The following is a 22198-nucleotide window of genomic DNA, read 5'->3' as shown; positions in this document are numbered from 1 at the left end:
TGGTTTTCTTCAAAGCAGTGTGCTGGCTATGCCAAAAAATTCTTTTTTTCATATATATATATATATATATATATATATATATATATATATATAATGTAATACAGAAATTAAACGAAATAATATATTTTAAAAATACATTTAACATTAAAACCTAATTTAAATTTAAGCAATAAGTAATTTTCTGATAAATAATGTAGAAGGAGCCAGATTCTTACTGGATATGATTCTACTGGCATCATTATCTATGTGCTTAGAATAAATCTCAATCTCTAAGACCATGTGCAGTAATTATTGCTTTAGAAAATATTCAGCCCCATTATACTGTAGTGTTGGGGCAGTTTCACCAATGTCTGCAAACTGAATAGTTTGTCCATTTACCGGAAAATACACGACATTCAATAAAAAGTGATGATGTACTAAAAAAAAAAGCTATTGTTCTGCCATTGAGTCCTAACTGCTACATGACGCCTCATATTTCTAGCATAACACTTTCCTATTATGGAAAATTGCTGAATTTACAAGACTCCAATTTTCTTCCAGATGGCTGTGCTGTTGTTCTGTGAAATTAACTGGCTGGACAAAGAGTTCAAAACACTTGTATATTATCATCATCATTTTGGCAGTAATGGCAGAGGATTGTTTTCCTCCATCTACCACCCGCTTATCCTTTATATACAGGAATATACTAATCAGTAAAATATGTGCTGGCTGTTTTGGCGGTGGGGTCAAACATATTTGGATGAAATTCCAGTCTTGCCATTATAACAATGGCAGGAAATAAGGTTGTTACATTGCTGCGACTTACACGAGACAAGATTGTTCAAAGGACACTCGCTGACATTCCGTCTCTTTAAATCTTACGTACTAGGGGCTCTCCGATTGCTTTAACAATAGGTATTGCTAAACACAAGATTCAAATCAAAAGGTAGGAACATATGTTACAAAATCTACTGTTTCACCACAAAAAAAAGTTACTTGACATTAACCATTGATTAGCAAAAATAGATCCTGAAAAATAGTGAAATCAAATCCTATATAAAATGAATGATGATAAATAACCATTTTATTAAAAGGAAAAATAATTAATATCAGGATGTGCAACCTAAAGGAATTATCTTATTAGTAGAAAACTATCTAAATAAACAGACCATGAAAATGTATGCCAGTGTCTAATGTCTTTCACTTATTATCAATGTTTCAGTAAAAAGTTTTAAGCCTGCCTTTTACCCCAAGGTCCCACTGTGTATTAGAACAGCGATCTAGTATAAGGTCCTCAGAAGACGGCACTGCAAGACGTCTTACCAAACTCCTTGGTGGCCTAATTGTGTCAGCTAGATAGGCATTAGCTTGTGTGCACAGTGCAATAATGGCTAATGAAAAGTACACAAAGAAGTTTGGTAAGATCTGCACATGTGGAGTCAACATCCAAGGGCCTGATTGTTAATTAATCTGTATTGCTTTTCTACCACACACCAAAAAGTAGGGTTACAGCATTGTACTTTCCAGAGTCCCACCTCCTGTCGGCACTGCTTGGGTGCCGATATTCCTATTTCAGCAATTAATGTCTGAGATAGGAATAACTTTTTAAAGGGAAACTTCCACCAGGTTTTTGTTACCTTGAGAGCAACATGATGTAGGGGAAGAGAACCTGATTCCAGGAACAAATCACTTACTGGGCTGCTTAGTGTAGTTTTGATAAAATCATTGTTTTATCTGCTGCAGATCTATCAGTTCTCAAATTGCTGAGCTCTGTATAATCCCTCACACACGCACCATTGATTGGCAATTTTTTGTGTACATGTGGTGCAAAGGCATAAAGCAGCCAATCAGTGGTGTGGGTGGAGTCATACAGAGATAATGAATATGGTGGAATACATGACCACGAATTTGCTAGTCCATTGGTGATAGTTTCTTGCTGATAAACCAGGGATTTGATTAAAAACGCAGCAAACAGCACAAGTAAGTGACACCGCTGGAATCATGGTCTATGTCTCTACAGTGATATGTTAAAGTTTGGGCACCCCTATTAATGTTAACCTTTTTTCTTTATAACAATTTTGGTTTTTGCAACAGCTATTTCAGTTTCATATATCTAATAACTGATTTACTCAGTTATATTTCTGGATTCAAATGAGGTTTATTGTACTAACAAAAAATGTGCAATCTGCATTTAAACAAAATTTGACCGGTGCAAAAGTATGGGCACCTCAACATAAAAGTGACATTAATATTTCGTAAATCCTCCTTTTGCAAAAATAACAGCCTCTAGTCGCTTCCTGTAACTATTAATGAGTTCCTGGATCCTGAATGAAGGTATTTGTGACCATTCCTGTTTACAAAACAATTCCAGTTCAGTTAAGTTTGCTGGTCGCCGAGCATGGACAGCCCGCTTCAAATCATCCCACAGATGTTCAATGATATTCAGGTCTGGGGACTGGGATGGCCATTCCAGAACATTGTAATTGTTCCTCTGCATGAATGCCTGAGTAGATTTGGAGCGGTGTTTTGGATCATTGTCTTGCTAAAATATCCATCCCCTGCGTAACTTCAACTTCGTCACTGATTCTTGCACATTATTGTCAAGAATCTGTTGATACTGAGTTGAATCCATGCGACCCTCAACTTTAACAAGATTCCCGGTGCCGGCATTGGCCACACAGCCCCAAAGCATGATGGAACCTCCACCAAATTTTACTGTGGGTAGCAAGTGTTTTTCTTGGAATGCTGTGTTTTTTAGCCTCCATGCATAACGCCTTTTTGTATGACCAAACAACTCAATCTTTGTTTCATCAGTCCACAGGACCTTCTTCCAAAATGTAACTGGCTTGTCCCAATGTGCTTTTGCATACCTCAGACGACTCTGTTTGTGGCGTGCTTGCAGACACGGCTTCTTTCGCATCACTCTCCCATACAGCTTCTCCTTGTGCAAAGTGTGCTGTATTGTTGACCGATGCACTGTGACTCCATCTGCAGCAAGATGATGCTGCAGGTCTTTGGAGGTGGTCTGTGGATTGTCCTTGACTGTTCTCACCATTCTTCTTCTCTGCCTTTTTGATATTTTTCTTGGCCTGCCACTTCTGGGCTTAACAAGAACTGTACCTGTGTTCTTCCATTTCCTTACTATGTTCCTCACAGTGGAAACTGACAGGTTAAATCTCTGAGACAACTTTTTGTATCCTTCCCCTGAAAAGCTATGTTGAATAATCTTTGTTTTCAGATCATTTGAGAGTTGTTTTGAGGAGCCCATGATGCCACTCTTCATAGGAGAATCAAATAGGAGAACTACTTGCAAGTGGCCACCTTAAATACCTTTTCTCATGATTTGATACACCTGGCTATGAAGTTCAAAGCTCAATGAGGTTACAAAACCAATTTAGTGCTTCAGGAAGTCAGTAAAAAGTAGTTAGGAGTGTTCAAATCAAGAAAATGATAAGGGTGCCCATACTTTTGCACCGGTCAAATTTTGTTTAAATGCAGATTGCACATTTTCTGTTAGTACAATAAACCTCATTTGAATCCAGAAATATAACTGAGTCCATCAGTTATTAGATATATGAAACTGAAATAGCTGTTGCAAAACCCAAAATTGTTATAAAGAAAAAAGGTTAACATTAATAGGGGTGCCCAAACTTTAACATATGACTGTACATCATGCTGCTCTCAGATTAGGCATAAGCCTGGTAACAAGTTTGTTTTAACTACCGTACTTCAATACAATTCATAAGGGTCTACGTCCATTTCTTTTAATGTTCATGTTCCCAGCAGGAATTAGGAGTTTACTATAAAGGCTAGCTCATAATGCCATATAACGCAACCGAGTGCAATCTGACATTTTATTCCATAGCATTCGCCCCACTGTAACACTATGGGGCTGTGCAGATCTGCAATTATTTCCACATGCTGATTTGATGTGAGAGAACAAGCACCGGGTGCATCAGATAATTGGATCACACTCACCCATGCAAGTCTATGGATGCGTGTGAGACATTGGACATTCGAATGTCATACAGTGGATGCCAGAAATGGAGGAGATGGAGAAATTACTTTCTCTGTCTCCTCCGCACCTGTGCAGCGATTCTCTCATGTGATAAGATCAGAGGACAGAGCACTGACACTCGGCTCATGCTCTGATGGCTCATTCACACGTCAGTAATTGGTCAGTATTTTGCATCAGTGTTTGTATGCCAAAGCCAGGAATGGAACTTACCGAGAAAAAAATATAATTGAAAGACTGACTCCTGTTCCTTATTTTGGAGACATTCCTGGTTTTGGCATACAAATACTGATGAAATACTGATCAAAAATACTGATGTGTGAAAGAGGCCAGACAGAGTTTGAGCGCGTGTCAATTGCATAATTATCCCAATTCTCTCGCATGAGAGTCAGAGGTCTTGTGACCCCCACCTTAGACCTAAAGACCAGTGTGAAAATTGCATGATTAACTTGCAACTTCCAGACTACCACCTCGTCAGCAACAACCTCCAGTCTCCTCTCCGCAGACAGACAAGATTTGGTCCCTCTGGTGACTGTGCTTCAGCCTATTAGCTCAGCCCTATACTTACTCAGTTAGTCTGGATTTCCCAAATTTGCACCAACTATCCTCTTGTCTTGCGGTGTTGTAGATTCTTCCTTCCAACTGTCCACCTTTTATATCAATCGTACCCTTTTACAATACCACCCTGCTCACACAGAACACCCCCCCCCCCCAAATGAACACTCGTTACACCTTTTTCTTTGGATAAATTGGACAAATCTGCCTTACAACAGTTAGTTATTTATTGTAAATCCTGTTAATTAACAAGATTTACAATAAATAACTAACTGTTTGTATGGCGGTTCATGGAGCTTCAAAACCTGGCAGAAACCAGTAAATAATAATTAACCATCCAGCATTACCCCCAGCTGCGACTGCAGGCTCGGGGGCATCTTTTTTGCTGGAAAACTTTTTCCATAACAGAGTCCCCAAATCCGCCAGGCAAATAACCAAAATCCAAACATCAAGAGAAGGTTACTATACGCCTGATGTACAACCCTCCCCACCACAATTTTGCCACCAACTTCAAGAACTCCCTCACCACTGATCGACAAAATGACCCAATGACATCATCATCCAACATTTTGATATGTAACCTTACTTGAACCCCTAAATTAAAGGGCGGGAGGGCAGGACCTTTGCTCTTGGTGGCTCATTGCTTGCCCCCCGGTTCTCTCCGCCCATGGCTTTGCTGAGGGCTACATTTTTTCCTTTCCTAACAGCGTAGTTGAACAGAACAGCATATTATCATCACCATGCGCTATCCCTAGTCAGCATCATTATATTCCTGAGAAAAGCTAATCCTCTAGACCTTCCATGTAAGAGTCACCCAAAAGAATCCCATTGCAGGTCACTTACTGGGCTGCTTAGTGTAATTTTAATAAAATCTCAATTTTATCTGCTGCTGATCTACCAGTTCTCTAAATGTTGAGTCCTGTATAACCCTGCCCACACCACTGATTGGCAGCTTTTTGTGTACACTGTGCATAGGCAGGAATCCGACAATCAGTGGTGGGGTTGGAGTCATATACAGCTCATGAACTTGGACGACTACCCAGCAGAAGGTTTACTAGTCCTCTAGTGATGATAATCTTCTGCTAATAAAACTGTGATTTTATTAAAAGTCCAGCAAGCAGCCAAGTAAGTGACACATCGCTGGAATCAGGGTCTGTGCCCCTACATTATGCTGATCTCAGATTAGGTAGAAAATCTGGTGACAGATTCCCTTAAAATCCATAAATATTATATTGTGATTGGATGGTTATTGCCTAGATGTAGCAAATCATACAGGCAAGGAAGCAGTTGAATGTATGTACTTTCGCTATCCACTACTATCTACACTCACCACTCACCATTTACTAGTGAATAAGTAGGAACATGTCACCTGCACAATGAAGATGGCCCTCTTTCTTTGAATCATATGCTGGAAACAATGTAGAGTGTTTATTAAAGTTATATAGAAATCAGGTACTATAGCCTTAAAAATATTAATTAATTTCCCAAAATACAAATCTCTATCTCCACTTATTTCTCTACTAATGATGTAGCGCTGGCATCTAGAACAATAACCAGGTCAAGGGAAGTCGCTTGTAGACTGAAGAGGTGTATTAGATGGACAACCATTCATTTGAATAGTCGGCAAGCAATATTACACTTTCCCTGTGGAACTATGTGGGAGAGTCGTGGAGGGCCATTATGTGACAATTTTAATTTTATCAGAAGTGTACAACGTTCATAATGAACAAAATCATTACTTATTGCTCTTAGACTATGTTCATTTTAATCATGGAGTTAAGAACTGACAAGCAGGTAGTTGCTAATTACCTGTGTCTTCGGCCCGGCAATCACAAATGGCTCCAGTTGGCGATGAGGCTGCTTCACATCAACAGAGAAGCTCTTTCTCTTCTCGGCTGCTCTGTTGATGGGACGTAACTGACAATGTTAAACTGATTGGCAGCCGGCTCCCTGCCGTTATGCAGCAGGGAGCCAGATCTTAATCAGTATGAAATCAGTAGTAAGGGTCCCGTCACACGAAATGATGCACCAGCGATCCCAACAATGATTTGACCTGGTCAGGATTGCTGGTGCATCGCTACATGATCACTGGTGAGCTGCCAAACAGGCAGACACACCAGCGATCAGGACCAGCGAGGACGTTGGTATCCAAGGTAAATATCGGGTAACTAAGCGCACGCGGCACTTAGTTACCCGATATTTACCTTAGATACCAGATCCCAACGTCTGCTTTCAGTGCTGGGAGCTCGCTGATTGTTGGTCTCCCGCTGCCACAAGCAGCGATGCGTGCTGGCCAGCGGGAGACCAGTGATAAAAAAATGGCCCAGGACATTCCTGCACGATCAGCGATACCCAGCGGGGGGGCTGGTCGCTGATGCATGCCACACACAGCGAGATCGCTGTTGCATCCCAAAATCAGCGATCTCGCTAGCGATCTTGCTATGTGTGATGGGCCCCTAACTCCCCGACAACAGAGCAGAGTGGCAGAGAAGCAGTTGCTCTGTTGACATGACATCAATGGAAGCAGCAGAATTGCCACAGAGGTCAGCGTTAGGCAAAGCACACAGGTAATTACCAACTACCTGCCTGTAAGTTGTTAGGCCAATAAGAAAAAAAATTAAACAGTCCCAAATAACTCCTTTAATGCTTATGACTCATTGTGAGGTACAAAGCTTGGCATCTTTCAAAAGAGGTGAAACAGATCCTTTGTTTTGGGAGATGGGTCCTTCATGACTCAGATATTTTTTTTCCAGCACATAGACAGATACTTGATATGATTGAGATCAAGACCCAGGGCTAGTATCAATGCTCATTGTTCCTGGGGGCCTGAGCAAATGGGGGGCACGCTGTCAAGGACACCGGCACTCTATGGGGCCTGTGAGTCGGGGGGGCCCGTTGCCAGCGCAGGCACTTGCACCGCCCCCTTTAACTTTAAACTGTTTGAAATTCTCTCCTCTTTTCGTTCCCTGTTGGCCACAGGTCCGGTCTCTTCTGCATCTTCTGACTCTCTGATGTCTCAAGGCAGAGGGCACGATGAAGTCGTTACAGTGCGTCCTCCGCGCTGAACAGGGCAGAGAGCCAGAATAGGCTGAAGATACCAAAGCTGAGGATACCAGAGCTGCAGCAAGCGGGGAAAGAGGAGAGGTAAGAATTTATTTGTTTTTTATGTATGGAAACCATTCTGTATGGAGCATTAAGTTGAGCCCATTCTGTATGGAAGATTATATGGGGCCCATTCTGTAAGGAACATTACATATATGGGGCCCATTCTGTAGAGACCATTATATGGGACCCATTATTCTGTATAGGGCATTATATGAGGCCCATCCTGTATGGAGTATTTTATGGGGCCCATTCTGTATGGAGTATTATATGGAGCCCATTCTGTACGGAACAATACATAGGGCCTATTCTGTATGGAGTATTATATGGGGCACATTTTGCATGGAGCATTATATGGTGAACATTCTGCATAAATAGAAAAAGATTAACCAGCTCAACCAAGCTAGGCATCCCAGGAGGCACTGATCTGCAAGGAACCACTTGTGTAAATGAAAAAGGAAAATGATCCAGCTTCCAAGCTTGCAAAAATTTATTGTATTAAAAAATATTAATAGATTCCATCAAGAGTGTAGACACAGCTACGCATTTTGAACATCTATTGCGTTCTTTAACAACAGCAACAAAAAAAAGAAAAAAAAATTATATGGGACCCATTCTGTATGAAGCATTATATGGAGCCCATTCTGTATGGAACAATATATGGTGCCCATTCTGTATGAAGCATTATATGGGGCCCTTTCTGTATGAAGTATTATATGGGTCCCATTCAGTATGGAGCATTATATGGGGTCCATTCTGTATGGAGTATTATATGGGTCCCATTCAGCATGGAGCATTATATTGGGTCCATTCTGTGTGGCGCATTATATGGTGCCCATTCTCTATGAAGCAATATATAGGACCCATTGTGTATGGAGCATTATATGGGGCCCTTTCTGTATGGAGTTTTACATAGTGCCCATTCTGTATGGAGAATTATATGGGGTCCATTATTTTGTATAGAGCATTATATGGGGTAAATTCTGTATGGAGTATTATATGATGCCCATTCTGTATGAAGTTTTATATGGGGCCCATTCTGCATGACACATTATATGGGGCCCATTCTGTATGGCGTATTATATGGACCAATTATGTATGAAGTATTATATGGGGTCTGTTCTGTATGGAGCATTATCTGGGGAGTATTCTATATTGAGTATAATATGGGGCCCATTCTGTATGAAACAATATACTGTATGTGGCCCATTTTCTAGATGGCACATTATAAGGAGTCCATTCTGTATGGAGCATTAAATGGGGCATATTCCATATGGAGTATTATATGGGGTCCATTCTGTATGGAGTAATACATGGGGCCCATTCTGTATGGAGTATTATATGGGGTCCATTATACTGTATGGAGCAATATATGGTTTCCATTATTCTGTATGGAGCATTATATGGAGAAAATTCTATATGTAGTAATATATGGGGCCCATTCTGAATTAAGTTTTATATGGAGCCCGTTCTGTATGAATCAATATATGGGGCCCATTATGTATGGCACATTATATGAGGCCCATTCTGTATGGAATATTATATGGGGCCCATGTTGTATGGAGCATTACATGGGGCCCATCCAGTATGGCACATTATATGGGGCCCATTCTGTATGGAGTATTACATGAGGCCCATTCTGTATGGAGTTTTATATGGAACCCATTCTGTATGAAGCAATATATGGAGCCCATTTTGTATGGCACATTATATGAGGCCCATTCTGTATGGCACATTATGTGGGGCCCATTCTGTATGGAGCATTATATGGGGCCTATTCTACAAGGTGTATTATATAAGGCCCATTCTGTATGGAGTATTATATGGAGCTCATTCTGTATGGAGCAATATATGGGGCCCAGTCTGTATGGAGCATTATATTTGGTCCATTATTCTGTATTGAGCAATATATCATGTCCATTGTTCTGTATGGAGCATTACATGGGGTCCATTATTCTGTATGAAGCAATATATTGAGTCCATTATTCTTTATGTAGCATTATATGGAGTCCATTATTCTGTATGGAGCTATATAGGGGGCCCATTATCCTGTATCGAGCATTATGTGAGACCCAATATTCTGTAAGGAGCATTATATGGGACCCATTATATTGCATGGAGGATTATATGAGGCACATTAATCTGTATGGAGCAATATATGGGGCTCATTATACTGTATGGAAAACTATGTGGTGCCCATAATATGGAGAACTGTATGGAGGACTAAACTGTTCAGTCTAAGATGAAAACTTTTGAAGCCCTCCAGGGCATGCACTCTGCTCTGTGAGGATTCACCAGTTTCTGAGCTATTGTAGAATTTACAATAGATATCATTCATGTAAAGTAAGAAGTAAGTGAAATCTTTGGCATTGTACTATATCTATATTTCTCTGCCGTATCTGTGCATCATGAAACATGGTGTGTGTTAAAGGGGCCCACTGAGACTGTTTCACCGGGAGTCAAGGAAAACCTGTGGCTGGCCCTGTCAAGACCTTAATCTATTTATCATGCTCTCAGACAATTTCTGAACAATGTTTGCATGGTAGCAGGGCACATTCTGCTGCTAAATACAATTTCCATTCATTTTTGTTTCTGTGTGTTTGAATTTTTACCACCATCCTTTCACTTTTCTTAAGTGCAAAAAAAAAATCTAACTTTTTCCTACCTATTGTACATTAAAAATTGGACACCACTTAGATGGCTTCCGATTGATATTTGCCTTTTTCACGGAAGGAAATATTTACTTGAAATGATGAGTTTGATCGAAAACAAACGTCTCCTTTCACCCTCGCACAATCAGTCTGCAAAAAAAAAAATTCAAAATGCCCAAAGACTGTAATAGGTGTCTGTTCTAGCTGTGAAAAAACACAGATTCTTGTGCACGTCCCATGTGTTTTTAATTTTAGAATGTCTGAATGAGGCCTAAATCTCAAAAAACTTCTGTCAGTTCTCTCCAGATGCGATAATGTACATACACAACGGAAGAAAGTGAAAAACAACATAAGCCGCAAACTCATCGTGCTACTTGATAGTGCTGCATAATCCAGCAGATGGCGCTCCCTCATTCTACATTCTGCTATGACTGCACTTTCTCTTTGTAACAATGCGAGGTTAGAGGTGTCAACAGTATTTTTCATTTACCTATCATTTATATTGGATGTCAGGGCTGTTCTGTGCTATTAAATTTGACAGTTATATAATAATTATGTGAAATGTCTAAACATAGAAAAAAAACATCCATTAGTGTTTTGTTGTGCAGTGTAGATTCCAATCGTTAATTAATTGTTACCATACAAGAATTCTGACAACCATAAAACATTTAGAAGACACTTTTTTATGCATTGCTTTTATATGTTTTCTGTTCATGAAGCAACTCTGGATTGTTACAATGGAACCTTGTCTACATATTGTCACTATTTTTTATGTTGTGGTCTTAGAAAATGTGCAATCAGATTTTTAGGAGCTTTTTTTAAACAGATTTTCTTCAAAATCTTCCTCAAAAACTGCTTCAGTCTATATGCACACAGAGTTTTTAAAGAGTTTTTGGAGGTTTTAAGAAGAATGCCAGATATCATGGGCACTTAGCCAATGGAGTGAAGAAAACAACTGAGAAACTATAGTAAAAAGACTATAGAAAAACCATACAAAAACTCCAAAAATCACCAGATGGAAAAATATCTAAAAAGTGCTCAGGAAACAACTATTGATGAGCAAGTATACTCATTGCTCTGGTTTTCCCAAGCATGCTCGGGTAATCTCCGAGTATTTTGGCGTGCTCAGAGATTTAGGCTATGTGCACACGCTGCGGTTTTTGCTGCGGTTCCGCTGCGGTTTTGGCCCTGCGGAACCGCAGCAGTTCCGCAGACATGGTACAGTACCATGTAACCCTATGGGTTTTCAAAACCGCAGCATGTCAATTGTTTCTGCGGATTCCGCTGCGGTTTCACACCTTTAACATAGTAGAGGTGTGAAACCGCAGGGCAAAACCGCAGGCCAAACCGCAGCAAAACCGCAGGTCACTTTACCTGCGGTTTTACCCGCAGGTGATTCTGCAGTGTGTGCACATAGCCTTAATGTTTATCAACGCAGCTGAATGATTTGCGGCTGCTAGACAGGCTGAATACATGTGTGGAATTCCGAACAAACAGGCAACCCTCACATGTATTCAGCCTGTCTAGCAGCTGCACATCATGCAGCTGCGTCGACAAACACTAAATCTCCGAGCACTTCAAAACACTCGGAGATCACCCTTGCTCGGGAAAACCCGAGCAACGAGTATACTCGCTCATCAATAGAAACAACCAAAAAAATAACACAAACGAGGCTTCAGGAAAAAACTCCAGAGTTTCCTGAAGCACCTTCTGCTTGAAAAACTTGTTGTGTGCACCTGAGATTAAGGCTATGTGCACACGTAGATTTTTGGGTGTGCGGATTTTGGAGAGAAAACCGCAGGTAAATCTGCAGGACAAAAGTCCTGCGGTTTATCTGCGGTTTTACCCTGCGGTTTTACACCTCATAATTGATGAGGTGTAAAACTGCAGCGTTTCTGCACCAAACAATTGACATGCTGCGGATTGTAAACCGCAGCAAAACCGCGTGGAAAAATCCGCAGCATGTGCACAGCGGTTTTTTTTTTCATTGGAAATAAAGGTACTGTACAACGCAGCAGAATCTGCTGCGTTTCCGCAGAGCCAAAACCACTGCGGAAACACAGCAGATTTCACTGCGTGTGCACATACCCTCAGGCATCGTGTGCACATAGCCCCTAAATGGAAACTCTCCAAATCTGCAAACTCCTAAAAAACTTTGAGATTCTGCTCAGAAAACTCAGCAAAAAGATTTTGGACCTGATTTGTCAAGCCTGCCGGTCTTAAAGAGGCGGAGTGCTGGAGTCCTGATACCTCTTAATGAGAGTCTGATGAGTAGCGTGTGGCTCCATTCGCAAGGAAGTTTTGAAAAATGCCTGGTGGAAAAAAGAAAATGCAGTTCACTCTTCTTTACTGGAGAAAACCATAATTGGGCATTGCCCAATCAAAGGGCTAGAAAGAACGCTTAAGGAAAAAAAAATTTCAAAAAACCCTTCAAAATTGCTTCAGTGCGAGAGAGCTTCCTGAAGCAGTTTCTAATAGGAAACTCGTCATTTTTGACCCCCTCAAAACATCTGTGTGCACATACCTGAAATTCAAATCCAATCAAGGGGAAAATCTACATGAAGTTTATATGTTCTCCTTGTATTTGGTTTATTCCAAATAATGTGGTTTCCTCCCACACACTAAAAAACATACTTGTAGGTCAATTTGGATTTTAGGTTGTGAGTAGCAATGGAGACAGGGACTGATGTGAGAGATAAGAATTCCTCATCAGAGACGTCAATTACAGTCATGGCCAAAAGTGTTGTCACTCTTGAAGTTTTTCCAGTAAATGCAGAAAATGAAATATTTCTCCCAGAAAACTATTGCAATTAGACATGTTTTGTTATACATATGTTTATTTACTTTGTGTGCATCGGAACAACACAAAAAAAGAAGAGAAAAAAAGGCAAATTGGACATAAGTTCACACAAAACCTCCAAAATGGGTCATACTAAATTGCTGGCTCCTTTCAAAAATTGTGGGTAAACAATTTTGCTTCAAGCATGTGATGCTCATTCAAACTCACCTGTGGCAAGTAACAGGTGTGGGCAATATGAAATTCACATGTAAAACCAAATAAAAAGGGGAAAAGTTGACTCAATCTTTATATTGTGTGTCTTGGAATGCCACACTAAGCATGGAGAACAGAAAGAGGAGAAAAGAACTGTTTGATGGCTTGAGAACCAAAATTGTTGAGCAATATCTACAATATCAAGGTTACAAGTCCATCTCCGGAGATCTTGATGTTCCTTTGTTCATGGTGCTCAATATAATCCAGTAGTTTACAAACCATTGCACTGTAGCTAATCTCCCTGGAAGGGGACGGCAGAGAAAACTTGATGAAAGGTTGTAACACATGATAGTTTGGATGGTTATTAGCAGCAGCAATCAAGTTCCAAAGAAATTCAAGCTGTCCTGCAGGCTCAGGCTGCCTCAGTGTCAGCGCAAACTATCTGTGGACATTTGAATGAAATGAAAAGCTAGGGACGTGTAGGCACGTGTGCCGATGGGGGTGGTCCTTTTTCCCACCGCAAACAGACTTAAGACACACACCAATGTGCGTTCAACAGGTCCTCTTTATTGGCCATCCTCTCAAAGACCGCAGCACCACACAGTGGCTGGGTTGCACAACAACTTCCGCACACAGGCCCGGGTACCTTCACTTTCTTCCTTTTCCTAATTGACGTCCCTCGCGGCTCTTTCACTGTGGCTGCCCTAGGCCTACCACCACAGCGCTTCACCTCAGGGGCGGACCAACTGCCCGTGCAGCCGGTTCATTGAACGGGGCCCTGGGGGAGAGGGGGGCCCCTCCAACCTCCTGCACCACATGGCTAATTATTCAATTTTCAAATTAGCCATGTGGAGCGCAGGAGGACAGGAGAGCAGTGCCGAAGCGTTGGAGGACCTGTGGTGATGTCATCGTCATGTGATCAGGGGGCGGAGCTGATCACAGGCCTTCACCATTGATCAGCTTCACCCCCTGATCACATGACGATGACATCACCACAGGTCCTTTTAGCTGAGCTCACACAGGAGCTGCACCTTCCAGCAGGAGAGCGGTCAGGTAAGAAAAAAGGTTTTTTTTTGTTTTTTTATTTAATTATTATATTTCCCCGCAGGATGGAGACACATGGACCATGTGTCTCCATCCTGCCAGGGCAGATTGGAGACAGGGGGAGGCAAGATGGAGATGGGCAGGATTGGAGACGGGGGCAGGATTGGAGACATTGGGGTCAGGATGGAGACGGGGCAGGATGGAGATGGGGCAGGATTGGAGGCAGGGGCAGGATGGAGATGGGGCAGGATTGGAGATGGGGCATGATTGGAGACATTGGGGGTAGGATGGAGACATTGGGAGCAGGATGGAGATGGGGCAGGATGGAGACGGGGCAAGATTGAAGACGGGGCATGATTGGAGACATTGGGGGCAGGATAGAGATGGGGCAGGATGGAGACATTGGGGGCAGGATGGAGACATTGGGGGCAGGTTGGAGATGGGGCAGGATGGAGACAGGGCAGGATTGGAGACTTGGGCAGGATTGGAGACATTGGGGCAGGATTGGAGACATTGAGGGGCAGGATTGGAGACATTGGGGGCAGGATGGAGATGGGGTAGGATGGAGACGGGGCAAGATTGAAGACGGGGCATGATTGGAGACATTGGGGGCAGGATAGAGATGGGGCAGGATGGAGACATTGGGGGCAGGATGGAGACATTGGGGGCAGGATGGAGACATTGGGGGCAGGTTGGAGATGGGGCAGGATGGAGACAGGGCAGTATTGGAGACTTGGGCAGGATTGGAGACATTGGGGCAGGATTGGAGACATTGGGGGCAGGATTGGAGACATTGGGGGCAGGGTTGGAGACATTGGGGGCAGGATGGAGATGGGGCAGGATGGAGATGGGGCAGGATTGGAGATATTGGGGGCAAGATGGAGATGGGACAGGATTGGAGATGGGGCAGGACTGGAGACAGGGCAGGATTGGAGACAGGGGCAGGATTGGAGACGGGCAGGATTGGAGACAGGGCAGGATTGGAGACAGGGGCAAGATGGAGATGGGGGCAGGATGGAGATGGGGCAGGATTGGAGACATTGGGGACAGGATTGGAGACAGGGCAGGATTGGAGATGGGGCAGAATGGAGATGGGGCAAGATGGAGACAGGGCAGGATTGGAGACATTGGGGGCAGGATGGAGACAGGGCAGGATTGGAGACATTTGGGGCAGGATGGAGACATAGGGGGCAGGATGGAAACATTGGGGCAGGATTGGGGGCAGGGTGGAGACGGGGCAGGGTTGGAGATAAAGGGGGCAGGATGACAGACAGTGGGGGCAGGACTGGAGACACAAGGGGCAGGACTGGAGACACAGGGGCAGGACTGGAGACACGGGGGCAGGACTGGAGACATGGGGGCAGGACTGGAGACACAGGGGGCAGGATTGCAGGTACAGGGGGCATGATTGGAGACAAAGGGGGCAGGATGAAAGACATGGGGGCAGGATTGCAGGTACAGGGGGCATGATTGCAGACACAGGGCATGATTGGAGGCAAAGGGGGCAGGATGAAAGACACAAGGGGCATGATTGGAAACAGGGCAAAATGGAGACATGGGGCAGGATTGGAGACACAGGGGGCAGGATTGGAGACAGATGGGGCAGGATCATGGATACGATGGAGACAGATGGGGAGATCATATAGGGCACAATGGATACTCATGAGGATGGGATGGGAGAACATATGGCTGAAGCCAGGAATGAGACACACGGGGGCCAGGATGGGGGATATTATTACCATAGGGGCTAATTAAAGGATATTATTACTGCAGTGATGTATTTATTTTATTTTTTGAGGATACTGTTTTAAATGGGGGGGCAGTCCTGTTACTGTGTAGAGTGATACTATGTTGCCTTTTGTTCTTCATGTGATGTAATGTAGAAGTTGGGAAAAAAATAAGTAATGTGTTCTGCAAGTGGAGCTCTAGATAACTGTGTTATTTCCTGCAGAGACGAGCCCTGGCTGGAAGAAGTGATGACGATCTGTGCTGGATGAAAGATGAAAAGCAAGGATGAAGGACTTTACCTAGAGACGTCACTGGTGAGTTAGTGTGTTACCTATACACTGACACTATATACTGTATACTATATACAGAGGTCCTGTGTATAATGTCACCAGTGATCACTGTGTTACCTGTACATTATATACAGAGCTCCTGTGTATAATGTCATTAATCACTGTATTACCAGTACACAGACTCTGGATGGTAAGTACAGATCCCCAGTGTATAATGGCACTTATGGCAATAGTATTGTTTTTTTTATTACTGATCAGTATTGTAGTATTCAGTCACTATGTGGTGGTAATATGTGGTCTGGACATAGTGTTGCGGTATTTGTCCCTTGTATGTGCTATTATTTGGTCACTTTGTGGTGGTAATATGTAGTCTGGTCATGGTGCGGTGGTATTTCTTCCTTGTATGTGATATTATTCGGTCACTGTGGTAGTAATATATAGTCTGGTCCTGGTGTGGCGGTATTTGTTCCTTGTATGTGGTATTAATTATAGGTCACTATGTGGTGGTAATATTGTGTCTGGTCAGGGTGCGGTGGTATTTGTCCATTGTATGTGATATTAATGGTCATTTTAAAAATTGAAAAATAAATACAAATGTACCTAAATTGTATTGCATATTTTAACAAATATTTAATAGGTTACAGTAGAGTGGAGCTTGTCCAAAAGTGTCTACAGTGTTGTGATGGCGGCTTAAAAAATATTTTGGAGAAAAAAAAAATCTGCCAGCTATATGTGTGATCTGGTGATGGGAACTGTTAATGTGTGATTGGTGAGAAGTGGAGTTTTCCAAGAGAGGGCGATGGGACTGTGGACAGTTTTGAATGGTGGAGGCGGGGCTGGGGTGGAGCCTGGGTGGAGTCTTACGGGGGCCCCGGAAATTTTCCCAGTATGGGGCCCCAAAATTCCTAGTGGCAGCCCTGCCCTTGCCCATATGCTGCAGCAGTCCAGGAATGTGCGGCGTGCGGACACTGGACAGTGTGGAATGGATGGATCCTCTTGGTCTGGCCTGCCCTGCCTGCTCCAGGTAAGAGTACTACCAGAGCTGAGCAGGACTGAGGGACTGGGACCGAGGTGCAGGCATGATTTTGGGGGGCTCCTGGGGTGGGGGAGAACTGAACATGGCAGGCATGATTTTGGGGGGCTCCGTCCTGGGGGAGAACTGAAGCATGATGGCCTGGCTGCTCATGAATGGGGGGCCCCTGGCCTGGGGAGAAGGGAAGCATGGCCTTGGCTGCTCATGAAAGGGGAGGTCCCTGGGGGAGAAGCTGCTCATGAATGGGGGGCCCTGGGGGAGATGCTTGGCTGCTCATGAATGGGACGGCTCATAGGGGGAGAAGAAACATGAATCGGGTGGCCCACATAGGGGGAGAAGCAGCATAAAATGGGGGGGCCACATAAGGAGAAGCAGCATAAACTGGAGGGGCCACATAGGGTGAGAAGCATTATGCCAAAAGTAGACCGCATATGGGAGAGAGCATTATGAAACAAAGGAAAACGGGGGTGCCTATATATATTACCTATGTATATGTTTACATAACTTTGTTGCCCTATGAAGGACGGGGGGCACCGAAAAATTTCTTGCACAGGGGCCCACTACAGGCTGTGTCCGCCCCTGCTTCACCCATCCGAGTCTGTCCATCTGGAACCCTGGGCCTTCTTTGTCCTGAGGCTCTCCTGTCAGGGCCACCACCCCGACTGTCTTCCTCCTCAGTACCTGCTGGAGCTTCTTCTCTGTCCATCTTCTCCTTTCAGTCTCTTCTTCTCTTAAGCTCCTCTCAATGGACTGGCTTGTTTCTGGAACTCTCTACCCCTTCTTATATCCCTCTCTCTGGGAATTCCCCTCTAGAGCTCCTGTAACTCTGCCCCCCATGACTCTGCGGTTTCGTAGCCTTAAGCTGATGTTAAGCCCTTTCTTCACTGCTCTCTGCTACCATCTTGTGGCCAAACTACAGTATTACACCATCTTCTGTTTCTGCTGTCCTTAGTCTCCCCCTAGTGGCCAAAGCCAGTACTTCACCATCCTTTACTATCTCCAGCTGTCTCCCACCTTCATATACAGCAGTCTACGTCATGCACATTGTACACTTACCCTCCCGCTGCAGACAGGTCCATAGGTCAGTCCACTTCCCCTACAGAAGGAGACCAGGAGGACCCCATTGCTGTCACAGAGACATAAAAAATAGACTGTAGTTTGCTAAAATGTACATGAGTAAGCCAAAATCCTTCTGAGAAAGCGTCTTGTGAACACATGAAACCAAGATGGAGTTTTTTGGTAAAGCACAACATTTTATTGTTTACCGAAAATTGAATGAGGTCTTCAAAGAAAAGATCACAGTATCTATAGCGAAATATGGTGAAGGTTAAAAAAATGTTTTGGGGTTGTTTTGCACTGTCTGGCACTGGGTGTCTTGACTGGAGAGTTCTGATGTGACAAGCAATGAGTCCGCATCTAAATCCCTTTGATCACTTGTTGAGACATGTTAAAATTTCAGTTGGGAGAAAATATGAGAGACTTGGAACAGTTTGCAAAAGAAGCGTGGTCCAAAATTCCAGTTTAGAGGTGTGTGAGGGATCTCACAGGGGAAGGGGGGCATCAAATTCACTCACCTCAGGGAGGGGAGAGAAGGGCCCTCAGGGATCATCTCTCTGGCACCACCACTTGCTTCAGGTCAGTCAGGGAACTGCGCCGAGGGCAAATAGTCACCAGAAAGGCTTCCCTTATAGGTAAGAGTTAGTGAACTGCTACAAGTGTGGGGGGAAATATATCACCAGTCCAGGCTGGGGATATATATTAAAAACTCCCGGCAGTCACTGCCAGAGTTTCTCATTAAAACAATACGGTATTCTGCCACCAGCTCCTCATTTGAAATAAGCCCCGTCCCACAGCAGGATTATATCTGGTCAGAAACCAACCTGGGTAGCGTATATTATAACCAACCGAGCATGTGGACGTGGGGATCCGTGAATCAAGATAAAAGAGCAGCCCAAGATTAATTTTATATTTAATCGCCTAAAAGGCACACTAGAAATATACAGGTATATATTTACAAGAACAATATACAGGTATACAATCACAAGTGTAGCTAAAGAATAGGATATAGATAGGTTGCAATTACCATGTTATGTAGCATGTGACCACAGAGAGGCGCTGATGGATCACAGGTCCAAATCTTAGTTACAGGCTTTCCTGGCTGCATCATCTAACGTATCCTCCGGCCATCAGAAAAACTCAGCTCAAAAATGAGCAGCTGTCTCTTATGTCATAGGCTGTCCCCTCTCACACTCTGCTGCCTCCCATGGGCTGGGCTGCCTCCCTCCTCCCATGTCTGAGAATATGATTTTCTGTCCAGAATTGTGGATGGCCCATAACTTTCCCCCCGAAGCTCTGAAAGGGTTGGTTGTACCGCCACTAGATTGCACTAGATTTTATCTGCGCATAGAGACCAAATATGCCTACTGTATGTAATTCCTATTAGGTATGCTTTATAACTCCATAATGCAGAGTGCTACAGGTGGCTAATTAATATGGGCGCATGGGGAAAGAAACACTGATTCGGATTAGGTGCTCGGCTAGTCTCAGAGATATAGCATTCTGTTATTATAGGTTATTTTTCAGATTCAATACCTCAGAGCTTGCTGTGACTTGTTGTACCATTGGGTTTCCATTGGTTTCCATCAGAAAAAAGAGAGCTAGCCCAAGCTTCAAAGGGTTTGTTCCTAGCTTTTTAATAAAAGATAAACACTACATGGCTTTTTAAGACCTTGGGGGATGCAAGGGTAGTGGCACATTTCAGGAGTGGAAGGAGATGTACTGAACTTAAAATCCAAAATGGATTCTCCCTTGTCCCTCACAAGGTGTAAGAAGTTTTTTGATGATGTGACAGGGTCACTGGCACAGTATAAGAGGGGAGATATGTGTCACTGCACATAATGGCATCAGTGATGTGAAATGAAGGGATGTTTCCTCCAGCACACTACATTGAGTGGGTAAATTTAAAGTTGCTTACATGAGCTGGTTTTAGGTGGGCACCCACCCAGGTGCTCACCATATCTCCACTTGCAGAGCCGACACCGGTAGGTGTACTGACAGGACCTGGGATGATGTCACTGTCATGTGATGATCACATGGTTTACATTAAAAATCTGGACATGAGAGTCAGTGTGGTGTTGTGTCTTGAGAGAGGAGGAACTCCACGTGGCTCTAGGAGGAGCTGAGGACATTGTGTGTTACTTGCGGGTGAATCCTGCAGGGAGAGGACTCTTATGGACTTTATCTTTTGTTTTGTTTTACCATTATGCCAGAAAGGCTCTGTTTAATTTGTTGAACCTTGCTATGGTTTGTGCTGTCCATAATAAAACAGCAGGTGATCTACTACCAGAACTGTTCTTGTGTCTACCTTGTGAAGCATCTGAGTGTGTCAGCCCCTCACATGTGGTGTTTTGAATGTGGGCAGCAATCCAGGAACACAAATAGAGGCTGTGGACAACTGCATGTCCTGGGTAAAATCTGCCATCCGGTGTGAAAAAGTGATTGCCCCTAAATCTAATAATTGGATGAGCCACCCTTAGCAGCAACAATTGTTGTAATTAAGCCACATTGGAGGGATTCCGAGCATAAACCGCCTTTTTAAGGTCATGCCAAGGCATCTTAATCATATTAAGGTCAGTATTTTGGTGAGGCCCCTCCAAAGTCTTCATTTTGTTTTACTTAAGCCAGAGGTGGACTTGCTGATGTGTTTTGGATCATTGTCCTGCTGCATAATCCAAATGCGCTTCAGCTTCAGGTCATGAACAGATGGCTGGACATTCTGCTTCAGGATTTTTTGGTTGACAGCAGAATTCATAGATCCATTTACCACAGCAAGTCTTCCAAGTCCTGAAGCAGCACAACAGCCCCAACCATCACACTACCACCACCATATTGCACTGATGGTATGATGTTCCTTCTCTGAAATGCTGTGTTACTCCTATGCCACATGTAATAGGACATGCACCTTCCAAAAAGTTCAACTTTTTTTCCTCATCGTTCACAGAGTATTTTCCTAAAAGTTATGGGGATCATCAAAATGTTTTCTTGCAAATCTGAGATGAGCATTTATGTTCTTATTGCTCACCACTCGTTTTCATCTTGGAACTCTGCCATGCAGGCCATTTTTACTCAGTCCCATTGTTATGGTGGAGTAGTCATAAACACTGAACTTATCAGAGGCAAATGAGGCCTGCAGTTCATCGTGGAATCTTTTGTGACCTCTTGAATGAGTTGTCACTACACTCTTGAAGTAATTTTGGTCAGCTGGCCACTCCTGGGAAGGTTCACCACTGTTCCATGTTTTTGCCATTTGTGGATAATGGCTCTCACTGTGGTTTGCTGGAATCCCAAAGCTTTACAAATGGCTTTATAACTTTTTCCAGACTGATAGGTCTCAAATACTTTGCTTCTCATTTGTTCCTAAATTTGGATCACGTCATGAAAATAAATGGGAAATATTTAAATCAGTTTTACACACCCACTGCGAGCTAGCCATACCGTACAGAAATAGAAGGGCTATGAACAGGAGAACACCAATGTGGCTAAATACGGATGTAAAAAGGGCAATAAATAACAAGAACAAGGCATTTAGGAAGCTAAAATAAGAAGGCAATGAAGAAGCATTAAAAAGTTATAGAGAAAAAAATAAAATGTGTAAAAAACAAATACATTTAGCAAAAGTGGAAACTGAGATACTCATTGCTAAGGAAAGTAAAACAAACCCCCAACTACCCTTTAATTATATAAACAGTAAAATGATTAAAATTGATGGTGTCGGCCCTTTAAAGAACAATGAGGGTGAAATCATAGAGA

This window comes from Dendrobates tinctorius, unplaced genomic scaffold, assembly GCF_039654945.1.
Source record: "Dendrobates tinctorius isolate UK_male_01 unplaced genomic scaffold, ASM3965494v1 ptg000115l, whole genome shotgun sequence".
In the NCBI taxonomy this organism is placed as follows: domain Eukaryota; kingdom Metazoa; phylum Chordata; class Amphibia; order Anura; family Dendrobatidae; genus Dendrobates; species Dendrobates tinctorius.
This window is presented reverse-complemented; position numbering follows the sequence as displayed.